This window comes from Ailuropoda melanoleuca, chromosome 3, assembly GCF_002007445.2.
Source record: "Ailuropoda melanoleuca isolate Jingjing chromosome 3, ASM200744v2, whole genome shotgun sequence".
NCBI lineage: Eukaryota > Metazoa > Chordata > Mammalia > Carnivora > Ursidae > Ailuropoda > Ailuropoda melanoleuca.
Window position 1 is genome coordinate 67060389 of NC_048220.1, and position 16995 is coordinate 67077383.

A 16995-nucleotide genomic window follows, 5' to 3' on the forward strand; every position below is an offset into this window, starting at 1 on the left:
GGAGTCTGCTTCTCCCTCTCCCTTCCCCTGCTGGTGTTACTCACGCTCTCTCGCTCTCTCATATATAAATAAAATCTTTAAAAAATAAAAATAAAAAAATGAAAAATCTGAGACAAACGCTAAGCCAGAGGAAATACGACAAAAGGCAGAACATGAGACTATCCTGGGCAAACTGGATACATGATATGATATCAGAATATGTAATATTTTAAATAAAAATATAACAAATAAAATGGACCTTATGTATACATAAAAATGATAAGCTAGCTCTGTATGGCATGACATGAAAAGACTTCCAGAGAACTGTATTATTTAATTAAAAAAAATAAATTGTAGAATATATAAACACCATGATACAGTAAAATACTTTTGAAACAAACAAACCATCCCAAATTATCGGGAAGGAAATTCAACAATCTATTACTGCTAATCTGTGGGCAGTGGAACTAAAATGGGACAGGGAATAAGGAAATTTTTACTCTTCTTAACTTCCTATATTTATTTGAACTTCTTACAATGAGTATATCTTAATTTTTACACAAAAAGCAAAAACAAATTTAAAAAATACAAAAAATATTACAAGACATCATCTAATTTAGTTTTAACTGAGTAGTATAAGTAACGAATGACCTAGAATCCTGCAGTGGGAAGTTCCTTCGAGGCAGATGGAGCTAGAGCAGTCAAGCCACCCAGAAAAAGGAAGAGGAAGGCATTAAAAAAGGTGGGAGCCAGTGATCTTCCAAAATCCATAGCTTCACAGGCCCCACAGTTTAAGACATTTAATCTCTCACTATACATAGGTTCAAGCCTTCTCCTATTCTGGGAATGATCCAACAACTAGTGAAGAGAGGACATAGGAAGCCTCAGCCAGACAGTAGCTTGAGAAGTGAAAAATTAGTTTGGCTCCTGCTTATTTCTATCCTCTTCCACAACCTGAGCTCTTACTAACTTGCTTATTATCAGTAATATAATTAGGTCCCCATCTTGAGATTTCTTTATGTGTACTGGGATCCCACTCCTAAACCCCAGCTATAGCTACCTGCTCCAGGTTCATGAACCACCACCAACAGTGGGCCCTGATAATTAAAATGATGAGAACATCCCTAGAACATAAATGGGTCTGTTTGGGGGAGCCAGAGTAGAAAACTCATGGATGCAAATAGTGAAAGATAAAACTGAAGACATATGGGGCACTTGGTTGGCTCAGTCGTACAGCATTCAACTCTTAATCTCAAGGTTGTTAGTTCAAGCATAATGTTGGGCCTAGAGCTTACTTAAATCAAATAAAAAAACTGAAGAGGTATGCTATGGCCAGATAGGTATGCTAAGGCCTTTTTTCCTCTAGAAAGAAAATATTTGGATTTTATCCTATACAAAACAATGAGTCAGAGTTTTTTGTTTTTGTGTTTGTTTTACTAAGGCAATACTTAACTAATGTTGTATAAATGTTTTTCAAACAGAGTGTTAAGAAGGTTTGAGATAACGGAGGTAGGAAGATCAATCAGGACAGTTAATTAATCCACATGAAGGTGATGATGAATAGGAAGAGGATGAGGCACAAGAAAAAGAAAGACGGCTTTTGAAATGACTTTCCAGAGTATACACTGCTTGCGATTATTGAATGAAGCAGGCGATTACAGTTGAGAGAAAACCAGGCAGGTGTTACATATCCCAGGTATAAACAGGCTTGGATTTTAGACCCAAGTCATCAGAGAAACCAACAGGACAATGTGAAAATTATAAAGTCACCCTGAGAGAAAGGCTACTTGTGGATGTGTCATTAAAAGCTAGCAAAGAGTAAAAGCCAAGGTGTGGGTCTTCCTGGGGCTTAATAAAACTCAGTGCAGGAAAAACCAATTATGACAGTGGCTAAGAAAAAGAGATGGGCATCATCAGAGGTTCCAACAGTCTTGCTGAAGGCTGTTATAGATATCATCCAGTGGGGCAACCCTCTTGGGTCCCCTCCCTACTTGGGAACTTTGTACTACCATTCTGCTATTGCTCAATAAACCTTGCTTTGCTACACACACACACACACACACACACACACACACACAAGCCTAGATATCATCCAGTGCATGTCCATGCTAGCCTTTGAGAAGCCAACTGAAGAGTGGGTTACTAGTATGGTCTCCATAAAGTCTTTTGCTGGTTAGGGCCTAAGGACAGAACAGGGTAGTGAGATGAGGCTACATGACAGTTTATGTAGAAAGAGCTAATTACTACAAAGGAAATTCTGAAACTTTAATCTGGATGACAGTTATGAATAGATTTTTTTAAAATATAGGAGGTAAATGGTGATAAGAAGGCATGGCAAATGCGGTTTTACACAGATGATTTTGACTATATTATACAAATGGAAATGTCCAGAATAGGAGGCAATATATGAGGGGAATGCATGAGAAAACGTATTGCTTGTAATGTCAACACTGAAGTTCAAAAGACCAGGATTCAGACAGTATCTTTCAAAATTTTTGGATTATGATCCACAGGTTAAAAAGTTCATTCTAATCTCATGCGTACGTGTGCACACACCTATCTTAAAAGTTTCATGAAACATTGCTTATCCTTAATGATTGTTTTGATATTTCCTATTCTACTCTGTTCCTTTTTCTTTCTTCTTTCTGATTTACTTTTTAATGCACCCACAGCCTCTAAATTGATTTAAGCACCTGCATTTTGGCTTAAAGAGTTTTAGATTAAAAAGACACACCTATGATGATTATGTAGGGCCATCCGCAAAAACGTGACTAATAAATCTGGAAGAGATGTTTTTTGAGAAAGGGTAAAAAAAACCAAAAACTAAAGACTGGCATGGGACTACTAACAGAGGGTAGGGAGAAAGACCAATGAAGATAAAGAAATTGGAAAAAAAAATAGCATCAAATTCATGTCTTTGCCTTTACTGCAGTGTTTCTCAAAGTCTAGTTCAAGATTAATTGAAGCAGAATTACCCTACCCAGTGTTAAAAATTCAAACACCTGGGACTCATCCCAGGCCTAGCGAAGAGAATTCTCCAGGTGTGGGTCTTGGAATTGGCAATTTAGAAGTTTCCCAGGGCATTCTTTTCACCAACGATTTTTATCTCAGTGCCTTTCACAAATCAGCTTTCAAAATGATACTTACTTTCCAGGAACATGCAATCTCACTTCACACATTAGATATATTCTTGAAAAGTTGTTAAGTGAGTACTTCCCCTAAAGACTATAATGATTAATATCAAAATTACGTTCACCCAGAAGGAAACAAAGAAGCTTCTGGAGCATTTAGTCTTTAAACAAACATTCTTCATCCACTTAATTTTTCTGTATTACTTATGCAAGTGGATAGCCAAATGGGCTTATAATCGTTATCTTTATTCAATTTAAAAGCACATATATTTAAAAATCTAATATATTAACACATTTCATTTTGATTTTTAACTGATTTTACTTGACTTAACTGGTTAAGTACCACAAGTAACTGGCATTTAGCAGAATTCACAGGCAGGAAGTACCTCGGTGAGACACTTTTCAGAAAAATACAAATACTTAAGTTTATGGTTTGAACTCTTAACAGCAAAGATATCGCTTCATGTGGTGAGTTCTGCTAACAAAAATATTTGTTAATTTATTAACACTTGATAACCAATAAGTATGAGATATGAATCTATCCTATTCTAAGATGGAAATGATAGCTAACAACAATAAACTATAGAAGCTAACATCTATTCACTTGCCTCTCTCATATCAGGCTCTGTTCTAGACTCTCTGCATGGCTTACTCATTTGATCTTGACAGTAATCCTGTGAAGTACCATGTAGACCTAATTTCCCCAGTGATGAAGCTGAGGTGCAGCAAGCTGTTAGCTTTCCTGAGGTCCCACGAAACTAGAAATAGGAGCTGAAATAGGCAGCCAGTCTCTAGAGTTTGTACTCAGTGTTTTACAAAGTGATTGTAGGAAAGTCTCAGGCCTTGAAAAAGTTAGCTGCTTTGTAGAAAGGAAGACTTCCTGCTGTTTACACTCTTGAATGTTTCCCACACTGTTCTTTCTTTCTTTATTTCCTGTCTTTTCTTTCTTTCTTTCGAGAGGGAGAGAGAGAGAGGGAGAAAGAATCTTAAGCAGGCTTCATGCCCAGCTGGAGATGGAGCCTGACATGGGGCTCAATCTCACAAAAGTGGGATCATGACCTGAGCCAAAATCAAGAGTTGGATGCTTGGATGTCCGAATGGCTCAGTTGGTAAAGCATCTGCCTTTGGCTCAAGTCATGATTCCAGGGTCCTAAGATCGAGTCCCACATCGGGCTCCCTGCCCTCTGCCTGCCACTATCCCTGCTGTGTGCTCTCTCCCTCTCTCTCTGACAAATAAATAAAATCTTAAAAAAAAAAAAAAAGAGTTGGATGCTTAACTGACTGAGCCACCTACATGCCCCCCTCCTTATTCTTTACACAACTGATTTCAAGATTACTTGGGTCTACATGGGATCCCTGCTCATATTTACTTATCAGATCTCATTATAATACACTTTATATATGATAGGAATACCCAAAATAACACAAACATGAGAATTCAGTGTGACACTGTAGAAAAAAATAGAAATCAGTTTAAAAAAACTTATTCTGTATATAAGGGCAGGAGAGAACCATGCTCTCAAATGTAATGAACCAATAGCCTAGGAATCTTGTTGTAAGTGTAGATTTTCAGTAGAGTGGAGCCTGAGATTTTACATTTCTAAACAAGTTCCCAGGTAATGGGTCCCTGTGGCCCAGGGACCACATTTTGGGTAGTGAGGGTTTGCTATGCAAGCTTTGGAGTCACACTGCTGGTGTGTGACTTCTAGCACCATTACTTACTAGTTTTGCAACCTTCTTGTGAGCCTCTACCACGTCTGTAAAATAGCGAGATCATTAAAGTGTTATGAGGATTACACGAGAAAAATCCATAGATAATATGTAGAATAGTTGCTGGCATATAGAAAGCATTCAATAAATATTAACACTTAATATTACAGAAAACTATTAAAAGCATATATTGTAACCCATTAGAAAGTCACTTATAGAACTGACTGATACAGCAGAAACACTAAATAAAATTTCATCATTCTTTCCCAGGCAGTCACTAGAACATCACTGTACATTGAAGGACATAAAATACGTAAGTTAGATCCACTACCCAGCTTTATTAAATACATAAATCTGAAACTGCTCTAAATGAATTTGCATGAAGCTGGCTTGGCCTATAATATTTAAAAAGAATATTTTGTTTCTATGCCAGAAACCTTTTTTATATCGCAGGTATACAGTGAGCTCTAATTCATTTATTTGAATAGCTTTCTCTGAATTTCGAAACAGCCATTTTTGTTTAAAACTTTTCATTTTTATCAAATCGAAATCATAACTAGTATTAATATGAACAATAATCATATTTTTAAAAATCTGTTTAGGAGTGGCTGGCTGGCTCAGTTGGTGGAGCATGCAACTCTTGATCTCGGGCTTTTGAGTTTGAGCCCCAACTGGGGTATAGAGATTACTTGAAAATAAAACCAAAGAAAAGGTGGGGGCCATTTGTTATTCTGGGGAAAAAAAAAAAAGTTGTTCAAATAAGGCCACTAGTATAGTTTAAATGAATTTAAAGGATTTAGCCCAAACCTTCACAAATATACACATTTTCAAACCACTACACAATGCAGCGTAATTCCTTCTTGTTGTTGAAAATGGCCTTAGAAAGAATATTACTTGTCGGAATTGTGATGATTTAATAATGATGTGATATGGGAGGGTCCAGTGGGTAGGAAAAGTAAAGTTCAGACTAGAAGTGAAGATAAAATTTCATAGCATCATCCCATATGAAAACTATTAAAAATTTCTAAAATTCAACACTCTTGAAAAATAAAGATAGAGGGAATGGAGTGCAGTACACTAGAAAACAAAGATTAATATTTGCTCAGTCACTGATAAAAACCAGAAAGGGTAAAACCTGGTGGTTCAATCAAGGAGGAGATGAGACATGGGTATTTTAGGTTGCTCAGTATCTTTGAGTCAGCAAGAAAAAATCAATAGGTAATTTGCTTCTCTTTTAATCTTTTGTATCTCTAACAGAGGTGATGAAAAAGACAACTATGGGACAGATTCTAATATGTTTATTTTTCTAAATTAAAACTAGATTCTGCATAGGGCCACTGGGGTGGCTCAGTCAGCTATGTGTCTGCCTTCAGCTCAGGTCATGAACAGGGAGCCTGTTTCTCCCTTTCCCCTCCTCCCTTCTCATGTTCACATGCTCTCTCTCTCTCTGTCAAATAAATAAATAAAATCTTTAAAAAAAAAACCAAAACTAGATTCAGCATAGACATTGCAGACATGAGCTGTGAGATCATGACAATTAAGAATCCAGGAAAAGAGAGAAATGTGGGTGAATAGATTACTGTTTCCCTCCTCTTTCTCCTTTTGCTATTTCCCTGCAGAATGCTCCTGGTTGCTCCTTTAATGAGTGGTAGGGTACTAGAACATTTTTTAACACACAACACAACATATCAGATTTTACTTTACATTTTACTTTCTGTAACAAGTTTACTTTAAAAAAAGAAGATTTCGCACCCCCCCCCGAAAATCTGCATAGAAGTGTTTTATAAAGGACTACAACATGAAGTTATAAGGCAGGCTTTACATATACTCAAGTACACTGAATAAGGATTGTTCAAATGAAATAACCATCAGGGTGAACTTGTACTTTTAGTGAAAAAAATATCAAGCATGGGAATTGTGATTTTCAACAGCTAGAGAGGTGATAAACAACATGATCCAATGGTTAGGATGAGAGGTACAAGAAGAACAGGTTATGAACAGAATTATATCAATATCTCATGTCTTGCTGCTTCGGTGTATACTGGTCTGAATCAAATTCCTGAAAAACCAGAAATTTACGAAAATGCCTGAGCTAACTTTTCCACTCACGGAGTGGGTATTACCTGTCTTTCCACAGCAGAGAAGCAAGGAATTCCACTTCAGTGTGACCTATTTCTGCCTCTTAGGTTTATCATATGCATTTTTTAATGACCCAACCAAAGGAAATGTAGAAACCTATTTGAAAAGCTGATGTTAAGGTTGTGACACCAACCAAAACAACAAGAGAATTTAAAGTTAAAATGACACACAATCCCCAAATGAGTCTCTTGCACTCCTAATTTAAAAAACAGTTTCTATGTGAATACAGTGATGGCATGTCAGTGTCTGCTTTGAAACTCCTGAATTTTGTCATTTGGTGTTTGTGTCACAACTTTAATATTATTTAAATATACTTTTTAATATCTATTATTTAAAAAAAAACTTTGAATTGAAGATACTCCTAAAGCTTTGAAGAAGCCAACCTCAAAGCGCTGCATTCCTAGCATGTCACTTTATTAGAAGTGGTGCATAAAACATTTGCTGTTGACAAATCTAATTCATTAAAAGGTGAGATGGATGCATTTTAAAATAACTGGCTGGCATCATTATCTGCAGCACCTTTTATAAATTATTCCTCTTTTCCCTTTAGACTGAACTTGTCACAGTTCCCTTTCAGAGTCTGAATGTTATGCCGTATAGTCAATGCTTTCAACATGTTTAGACAAGTCATAAGTTAAACAAGCAGGGGTACTTTATTTTCTAGAAATGAGAAAGAGGAGCAGAAATACAGATTATTTCATTCGATTCATTGATTTTTAACTAAAGACAAGTAAAGTCAGTTAGTGGTGGTTTTATCTCACACAAAGGATTTAAAAATAAAACTATACTGTTTGGGTAGAAGGCAGAATTTCAAAGAAAGGTATATAAAAAGAGATGCTGGCAGCCCTGCTGCACTGTTGTGCAGAAGACTTAGTTTAAAATTGAATTGTGCTTCCCCTGACATTGGAGATCAGGTCCATCATAAGGCTGACAGCTGGCTGGCACAGTAACTTCCTCAAGGAAAATGCTAACTGTATTTCTCTTGGAGGCCAAAGGCATGGAATTATAGAAGCCTTCAAGGAGACCAAGCAGGCAGAGAACAAATTATTCAAAATATGAAGAAAAACATTTCTTACCTAATTTTGTTTCAGAAGACTCAAAGAATGAGCTGGTCTTCTAATCCCAAATAAGTGGAAAATTATTTCCTTCCAAGTGGTCAGTAAAAGAGCTGCTCTTTCTTTATTATCTTCAGCTGAGTTTTTTTTCCAACAGATCCAAAACATGCCTATAAAATAATTAGATAAAACTTAACACTGTCACAATTGAGGGGGTATAGTCACATTACTTGTCTACATTGGTAGTGACAGTGCTATCATTAAGTTCTGACATACAGGCATGAGTCGAGAGTTGCTGGAAATATATAAAGACATGCTAAAGTTGGGGTATCTAAGAAAAGCTTATTAACAAGATGATCCATAGATTATAGGCACATGAATAACAGAGGCACCTAGGAAAATGTACATTCAAAACATTCCTTTCCTTTCCACCGATTATTCCAAAGTTCCTTAATAAATGTAGATTATACACAGTAAAGGAGGGATGCAGCACATAAAACAAGCAATGCCTTTCGATACAATTCCTTTTTTCCTGTTTAGTGACCAGTTTAGTTTCCAGAATAGTTTACTAAAACCAGTTTTTTTCTCACTCTTCTGGATTATCCGGTTAAAATAGATTCTGATTCAGTTGATCAGTGGTTGGAGCCTGGGATTCTGTACTTCTAAGAAGCTTTTAGGTAAGGCCACCAATACTGTGGAGCCATGGACCACACTTTCGCCAGTCTATTTGTCTTTCCCTCCATCAAAGTACACTGTTGCTATTCTTGACGACTGGCCCTTTGTCTTTCCATATAATTTTAGAATCTACTGCCAAGTATTCCCCCTTCACCATCAAAATGAGACAGGAATTTGAGACCGTGTTGATTAAATTGAGCATCTGTAAAACGTTGAGTTTTGCAAGCCATGCGTATGGTGTATCATTCCACTTACTGAGTTCTTATTGTCACACAATCATGCCTTACTATGTTCCCCATGGGAGTTTCACGTATCGGTTGTTATGTTAGATGTATTCCTAGGGACTTCATATTTTCAATGTTAGCATAAACAGTATCTCTTTGCAAAAGTGTTTTAATTTTTTGTTTAAATATGTATTTGTATAATTTTTGTATACTGATATTCTTATCCAGGATATGTGCCAAACTCTTATATTTTTTCTTTAGTTTTACATCATGCACAAATAGAGTTTTACTTCTTTGTTTCAAAACCTATGCTTTTAATTCTTTATATTGTCTTACAAAAAGAAAAAAGTTAAACAATAAATGAATTATTTAATAGAAAAGACTCTTGTTATCTTTAATCAGCAAAACTGATCTCTTGGTTAGGCCTCCATTGACTAGAAAACCACTATGAAGAAGCTTCCAAATATTTCTTTTGACATTTCCTTTTTTTTTTTTTAAGATTTTATTTATTTATTTGACAGAGAGACAGCCAGAGGGAGAGGGAACACAAGCAGGGGGAGTGGGAGAGGAAGAAGCAGGCTCCCAGCGGAGAAGCCCGATGTGGGGCTCGATCCCAGATCACCAGGATCACGCCCTGAGCCGAAGGCAGATGCCCAACGACTGCGCCACCCAGGCGCCCCTCTTTTGACATTTCTTGATTGTCCTCATACTTCTTGCCTTTCTCTTGTGGTTAATATGCAAGCGCGTAAATGTTACTAACATCCACTAACTCAAACTGACGTCTAGTCGTTATTTCATCAGAAATACCCTCATAGTCAACTTGGCCATTCTGGGAACTGAATTTGAACAAAGGGGAAACAGGAATTATAAAGGGAGAAATGGCTCAGTTCCACCTAAGAACTAAGATGAAGATGCCAAGCTAGGATGCCACTAGAGAGATACACTATGTCATCTACACTTCATAGCTAAAATCACAAGATTTCTTGGAAAACCCATAAATAACTGAAATTGCCTTTTTGATGATGATGCCGGTCTGCTCCAAAGATTTCCTGTTTCACAAACTGTCAATGTTGTTATCATTGGTTACCTGAGGAAAGGTAAATGGCATGATGGCAAGGATGGAGAGAAGGGTAAAGAAAGAGGAGGTAGTAACTAAAATGTAATAACCACTGTCATCATGAAAACACAACAAACTGCTTCTTTAAAAACGTGTTCATGTACCACTACAAACAGTAATTATAAAGACTTACAGCAATGCAGAAAATGCTTAAATGGTGAAGTGAAAACAGGACCCCAGAGAGCGTGCACGCATTCTACTGCAACTGTTTAAAAATATGTGGACATGGGGTGCCTAGCTGGCTCCATCCGTGAAGCATGCGACTCTTGATATTAGGGTCCTGAGTTTGAGTTCCACGTTGGGGTAGAGCTTACTTTAAAAAAATTTAAAAATATGTGGACATTATTTTTGGTTAGGAAGATCAATCAGCATGCATTTTCCCTCCCCCATCCCCCAGAGTCCCCCTTAAAAGATAATAAAGGTATGTGTTGGTTGGGGGAGAGGATGTAAACCATTACAATGACGAGATTGAGAAAGTCACCATTACAAATGCATACAAAGTAACAGATGGAAGAGCATTCATGGAAAAAAGACAGTAGGAAAAGTCAAACTCTAGAACGTGTGCTGCAATTAAAGGAATGACCTGATATCCCTGACAGAAATGTGGAGTAAGAAGTGAAGCTAAAATACCCTGAATTTCCCTCTCCTACCTTTTTGTACAAGCAACTATGCACTTTGTCTTTCATAGTTAAATATCTGACTGTGAATAAGAAAAAAAAAATAAGTAGATGGGATAAGTGCTGTGTTTGAAGAAATGAATTAACAGTCTGGAAAACGAGGAAAGGCAGAATGGGTATGGATGCCCCAATGAAAAGCTGCCCTCGTTCAGGCCTTTAGCTGACTTCCAGCATACCTGAATTTCTCTTTTCTAGTATGAATGCACAGCCAAGAACCACTGGGCATCTGAAGAAAATCTTTTTTTTTGTTTCCACACTGGAGATCAATATAAAACAAATCTTACCCCAAGAAAAACAGACACAAAAGTAATTAATAGAACATGTAAATTTTCCATCACTGTCAGAGAGTAAAGAAAAACAATGTATACATAATACAAAACCAGAAGTAGGACTTCCAGCTACGGCTGAGTGCAATCAGCAAATATTCTTCAAAAAGAAACTAAAGAGCCAGACAAAAATAACAAATACAATCATTTCAGTGCTCTAGAAACTGACCAAAGGGATATAACAATTTGAGAAGCATGCTTATTTGAAAGACTGTTAAACTTCAGATAAGAACACTGGGACCCTGTCACATTCTGGTCTGGCCTCTCTCATCAACATCAACCACCAGTTCAGTCAGTACAGCCGTTCTTCCAGGGTGGGAAACATCATTAAGACTGGAAACATCTGGGGGCACCTGGGTGGCTCAGTTGGTTAAGTGTCTGCCTTCAGGGTTGTAGAATCGAGCCCCCGCATCAGGCCCCCTGCTCAGCAGGGAGCCCACTTCTCCCTCTCCCTCTCCCTCTGCCTGCTGCTGCCCTTGCTTGTGCTCTCTCTCTCTCTGTCAAAGGAATAAATAAAATCTCAAAAAAAAAAAAAAAAAGACTGGAAACATCTTTGTTGTGGTCAAAGGGGGTAACTTGAACTTTAGTGACAGGTTATGCTCACCTCCAACAGTGTTTCAGTGGAAGTGAGGATCTTAGAAATCAGCAAGCAGGGAGAGGAAACAGCTCCATTAGTTCAAGGTCATGGTCATAATTGGGGCAGACATATTCTTGGCTAAGGTTGAGAAAGTGTGCAATGGATACCAGAGAGGAACAAGCTAGTCATGTATTCCTTAGGTCAAATAATTACATACATAGAGCAAATGTGAATGTGCTAGTTGGATATTTGAATAGTATCCTATTAAAAACTGATAGAAAATCAGCAAGAGTATTAGAAAATATTATTCACCTATTCAACATAACTCTCATATAGCCGTGCGATGATGGCACAATACACATTTTTTTCAAATGCCAAAAAATATTTTCTAAAATAGACCACATACCAGGTCATAAAATAAGTCTCAATAAATTTTAAATAAGATCATAAAAAGTATGTTCTATGAGTAGAACAGAATTAGAAATCAATAAATGAAAGAAATCTTGGAAAATTCTCAATATTTGGAAGTTAAAGAATACACTTCTAAATAAGTCAAAAAAGAAATCACAGGGATTAAAAAAATTTGTTACTGAATGATGGTCAAAACACAACATGTCACATTTTATGGGATACACAGAAAGCAGTGTATAGGGCACTGTGGCGTGGGCAGGCTCAGCTTGCGGGTTGGCGCCAGTGCCGGAGGGGGGGCAGCTCGTTTCCTCCCTACCCCATCCCCCTCCCGCTCAGGTGCGAGCCCCACCCATCCGCCGACCAGGCCCACCTGGCACAACTATCCCATGTGGCTCGAGCCCAGGATGGCTCTGGGCACCCCAGAAGACCCCCCATCATGGGCAGCCAGAGCTCCAGAGCTCCATGGGGCGACGTGACCACCAAGGAGGCAGCAGGCATTCCTCAGCTAAGGCCAAAGGACAGGAGAATGGCCAGGTGAAAAGCAATGGAGACTTATACCCCAAGGGTGAAGGGTAGTGGCCCCCAGTGAACAGAACAGAGGAGGCGGCAGGGGCTACTGGCGATGCCATCAAGCCAGCACCGCCTAGCCAGGGCGCTGAAGTCAAGGGGGATGCCCCAGCCAAGAAGACCCCCAAAAAGAAGAAATTCTCTTTCAAGAAGCCTTTCAAATTGAGTGGACTGTCCTTCAAGAGAAATCAGAAGGAGGGTGGGGATAATTCATCTGCTTCCTCATCCACAGACGAAGAGCAGGTGCAGGGGGAGATCAGTGCCTGCAGCGAGGAAGGCACAGCCCAGGAAGGGAAGGCTGTTGTCCCCCCTGAAAGCCAGGAGCCCCAGGCCAAGGGGGTAGAAGCTAGTGCTGCCTCCAAGGGAGGGGACACAGAAGAGGCAGGACGCCAGGCTGCAGAGCCATCCACTCCCTCGGTGCAGGAGAGTGCCCTACACCTGCCAGCGAGCAGAATGAGTAGCTGGGTGAGGGCAAGTGAGGGATCTGTAAGCAGCAAAAACTGTGCGGCCCTTGTGAGGTCACTGCCTGGACCTGGTGTCCTGGCTGCCTTCTGTGCCCAAAAAGGAAGGGGCTATTGCCCCCTCCCAGCCACATGCACTCTCCTTTTCTCTTCTGTGGATTCTCCCATCATCCATCAGGCCTTCCTCTTAAGACCAGTTAAAGATGGTCCCTTGCAGTTTTCCAAGTTAGGTTAGTGATATGAAATGCTCCTGCCCCTGGCCCTCTCTCTCCTGTCCCTCCCCCTGCAGAAGGCAATTTTCTTCCCCAATTCTTTTCCAAGTAGGTTTTATTTACTCTACTCCCCAAATCCCTGAGCCAAATGTGGGTTGCCTACACTCCCAAACCCCAAGTGTCCAGCCTTCCGCCCTATTGAGTTTTTAGTCTCTTGTGCTGTGCCTAATGGCACCTGGGCTTGGGAGGACACTGCCCCTGTCTAGGTTTTTATAAATGTCTTACTCAAGTTCAAACTTAAAAAAAAAAAAAAAAAAGCAGTGTAGAAAGGCAACACAGAAGACTACAGCAAAAATAAGTGAAACAGAAAAGAGAAAAGCAATAGATAAAGTCAAAAGTTGGTTCTTTGAAAAAAATCAATAAAATTGCCAACTGTTACCAAGACTGATTAAGAATTAAAAAACAAAACAAAACAGAACAGAACAAAAAACAGGGGCACCTGGGTAGCTCAGTGAGTTAAATGACTGACTCTTGATTCCGGTTCAGGTCATAACCTCAGGGTTGTGAGATCATCAAGTCCCACATAAGCTCCACAATCAGCAGGGAATCGTCTTGAGGATTCTCTCCCTCTCCCTCTGCCCCTCTTTCCGCTCGTGCAGACTCTCTTTCTCTCTAAAATAAATAAATCTTTTTAAAGGAAGAAGAAAGACACAAACTACCAAAATAGCAAATGAAAATGTCACTACTGACCCACAGAAAGCAAAAGGATTGTAACAACACAATGAATAATTTTATGCTAACAAATTAGACACAAAGATGAAATAGACACATTCTTAGAAAGACATAAATGACCAAAACTGACTTAAGAAGTAATGTGAAAATTGAATAGACCTAAAACAAGTAAAGACAATGAAATAATCATTCAAAATCTCCCCACAAGGAAAAGCAAAGTCCCAAAGGCTTCAATGGTAGATTCTATGAAATAAAAAAAAAAGAAATAATAGAACATTTCACAGACTCTTTCAGAAAACAAAGGAAAGAAATCTTCCTCATTCTATAATGGCGGTATTACCCTAACAAAGCCAAACAGATACATCACAAGAAAACAAAACTACAGACTAAAAACCTATATTGAAAAAGATCTAAAATCAATACCTTAACCCTCAACCTTCAGAAAATAGAAAAAGAGCAAGCTAAACACAAAGCAAGCAGAAGGAAACAATAAAGATTAGATCTGAAGTAAATAAAAAGAGAAGAGAAAAACAACAGAGAAAAATCAATGAAACTAAAGTTGAATCTTTGAAAAGGTGAACAAAATTAACAAACCGTTAGCTAGACTGACTGCCTCCCAAAAAGAGGGATGATTTAAATTATTAAAATTAGGAATGAAAGCGGGGACATTACTAACATTAGAGAAATAAAGAGATTATAAGAGGATACTATAAATAATTGTATATCATTAAATTATATAATGTAGACGAAATAGACAAACTCCTAGAAAGACACCAAGTACTGAAATGACTGAAAATTTTTTTAAAAAATTATGCATAGATCTATAACAAAGAGACTGAAAATAATCAGAAACCTTACCCCAAAGAGAAGCCCAGGGCCAGGTGGTTTCATTGGTGAATTCTACCAAATATTTAAAGAAGAATTAACATCAATCCTTCACAAATTCTTCCAAAAAATAGAAGAGGAGAGAACACTTCCCAACTCACTCTCTCATGCCAGTATTACCCTGATACCAAAACTAGACAAAAGCATTACAAGAAAACTATAAACCAATAGCCCTTATGGATATACAGGCAAAAACACTCAACAAAATAGAGACAACTGAATCCAAAAAGATGTGAAAAGAATTATACACCACGACTAAGTAAGATTCATCACAGGAATGTAAGGTTGAATCAACACAAGAAAATGAATCAATGTAATACACTTTATTAACAGAATAAAGAACAAAAACTACATGATGCTCTGAATAGATGGAAAGAAGAATGTGTCGAATCCAGTACCCTTTCATGGTGAAAAACACTCCACAAACGAGGACTAGAACCCTCAGTTGACCTTATACTTAATGGTAAAAGGCTGAAAGCTTTCCCCTTAACATCAGGAATAAGACAAGAAGATCCATTTTTAACTCTTCTATTCAACACTGTACTGGAAGTTCTAGTCAGGGCAATTAGGCAAGAAAAGTAAATAAAAGGCATCCAGATTTGAAGGGAAGAAGTAAAACTATCTTCACTTACAGATGACGTGATCTCGTACATAGAAAACCCTAAGGAATTAAAAAAAAAAAAATCAAAAGTATTGGAGCTAACAAATACATTCAACAAAGTTTGGAAGACATCTGACTAATAAATGAAAATCAACTGTATTTCTATATGCTAGCACTGAAGTGAAATGAATTTGAAAAAGTTAAGAAAACAATTCCATTTACAGCATCAAGTAGAATAAAATACTTTGGAAAAATTTAACAAAAGGAGGGCAAGACATTGATTTCGAAGTACAAAACCGCGTTTCAAAAAACTGACTTAGACCTAAATAAATGAAAAGTCCATGTCTTATGGACTGAAAGATATAATAATTTTTTTAAAGATTTTATTTATTTATTTATTTGACAGAGAGACAGTGAGGGAGGGAACACAAGCAAGGGCAGGGTAAGAGGGAGATGTAGGCTTCCCACTGAGCAAGGAGCCCAACAAAGGCCTGGACCCCAGGACCCTGGGATCATGCCCTGAGCCGAAGGCAGACGCCCAACAGCTGAGCCACCCAGGTGCTCCAGAAAGATATAATAATGTTAAAGTGGCAATACCTCTCAAATGAATGTACCGAATGAATGCAATATCTATCAAAATCTCAGCTGCTTATCTTGCGGAAATTAACAAACTGATCTTAAAATTCATACGGAAATGCCAGGGACCCAGAATAGCAAAAACAATCTTGAAAAAAAACAAGGAGAACTCATATATCCCATTTTTCCAAGCTTACTACATAATTTCAGTAATCAAGGCTGTGTGATAGGATAGGCTTAAGGATAGATATATAATTAATGGAATAGAATTTATAGTCCAGTAATAAACCCATACATGTCCAGTTCATTTTTTATGAGAATTTCAAGAAAATTCAATAGGTAAAGGTAAGTCTTTTCAAGAAATGTTGGTGAGACAACTGAATACCAGCATGCAAAAGAACTGTCAGACTCCTCCATCACAAGATATAAAAAAATTAACTCAAAATTGATCAAATGCCTAAATATAAGCACTTAAGCATAGAAAATTTTTTTTAAAAGTCACTGGTAAAACTCTCCTTGACCTTAGGTTAGGCAATGATTTCTTAAATAAAACACCAAAAGCATAATCAACAAAAGAAAAAAAAATAGGTAAACAGGATTTCATAAAAATTAAAAATCTGTGGTTCAAAGGACACCATCAATAAAATGAAACAACAATCTACAGCATGGGAAAAAACGTTTGTGAATCAAATATCTGATAAGGGAACAGCATCCCAGAATCTATAAAGAACTATTACAGCTCAACAATAAAATGGCAGGTAATTCAATTTAAAAATGGCAAAGAATTTGAATAGACATTTCTTCAAAGAAGGTATACAAATGGCCAACAAGTTAAATGATGCTCAGCATTATTAGATAAATGCAAATTAAGACCACAAAAGATACCACTTCACAACTTACTGGAATGGCTATAATCAAAAGACAGACAGTAACAAGGATC

At 37.7% G+C, this 16995-nt stretch overlaps 1 protein-coding gene and 1 pseudogene across 8 annotated transcripts in view; one reads left to right on the top strand and one right to left on the bottom strand.

Annotated features, from left to right (window-relative positions):
• KIAA0825 (KIAA0825 ortholog) overlaps positions 1-16995 on the bottom strand; it is a 393004-nt gene that overhangs the window by 366873 nt on the left and 9136 nt on the right. For 7 of the 8 annotated variants that reach the window (XM_034656501.1, XM_034656500.1, XM_034656502.1 and 4 more), the window contains one exon: positions 8036-8184. The exons of the other annotated variant lie outside the window; for it this stretch is intronic. The gene's annotated coding sequence lies outside the window, so the exon portion shown is untranslated. The remainder of the gene's footprint in view (positions 1-8035; positions 8185-16995) is intronic. 8 annotated transcript variants of the gene reach the window in all.
• On the top strand, positions 12458-13049 carry LOC109490280 (annotated as a pseudogene).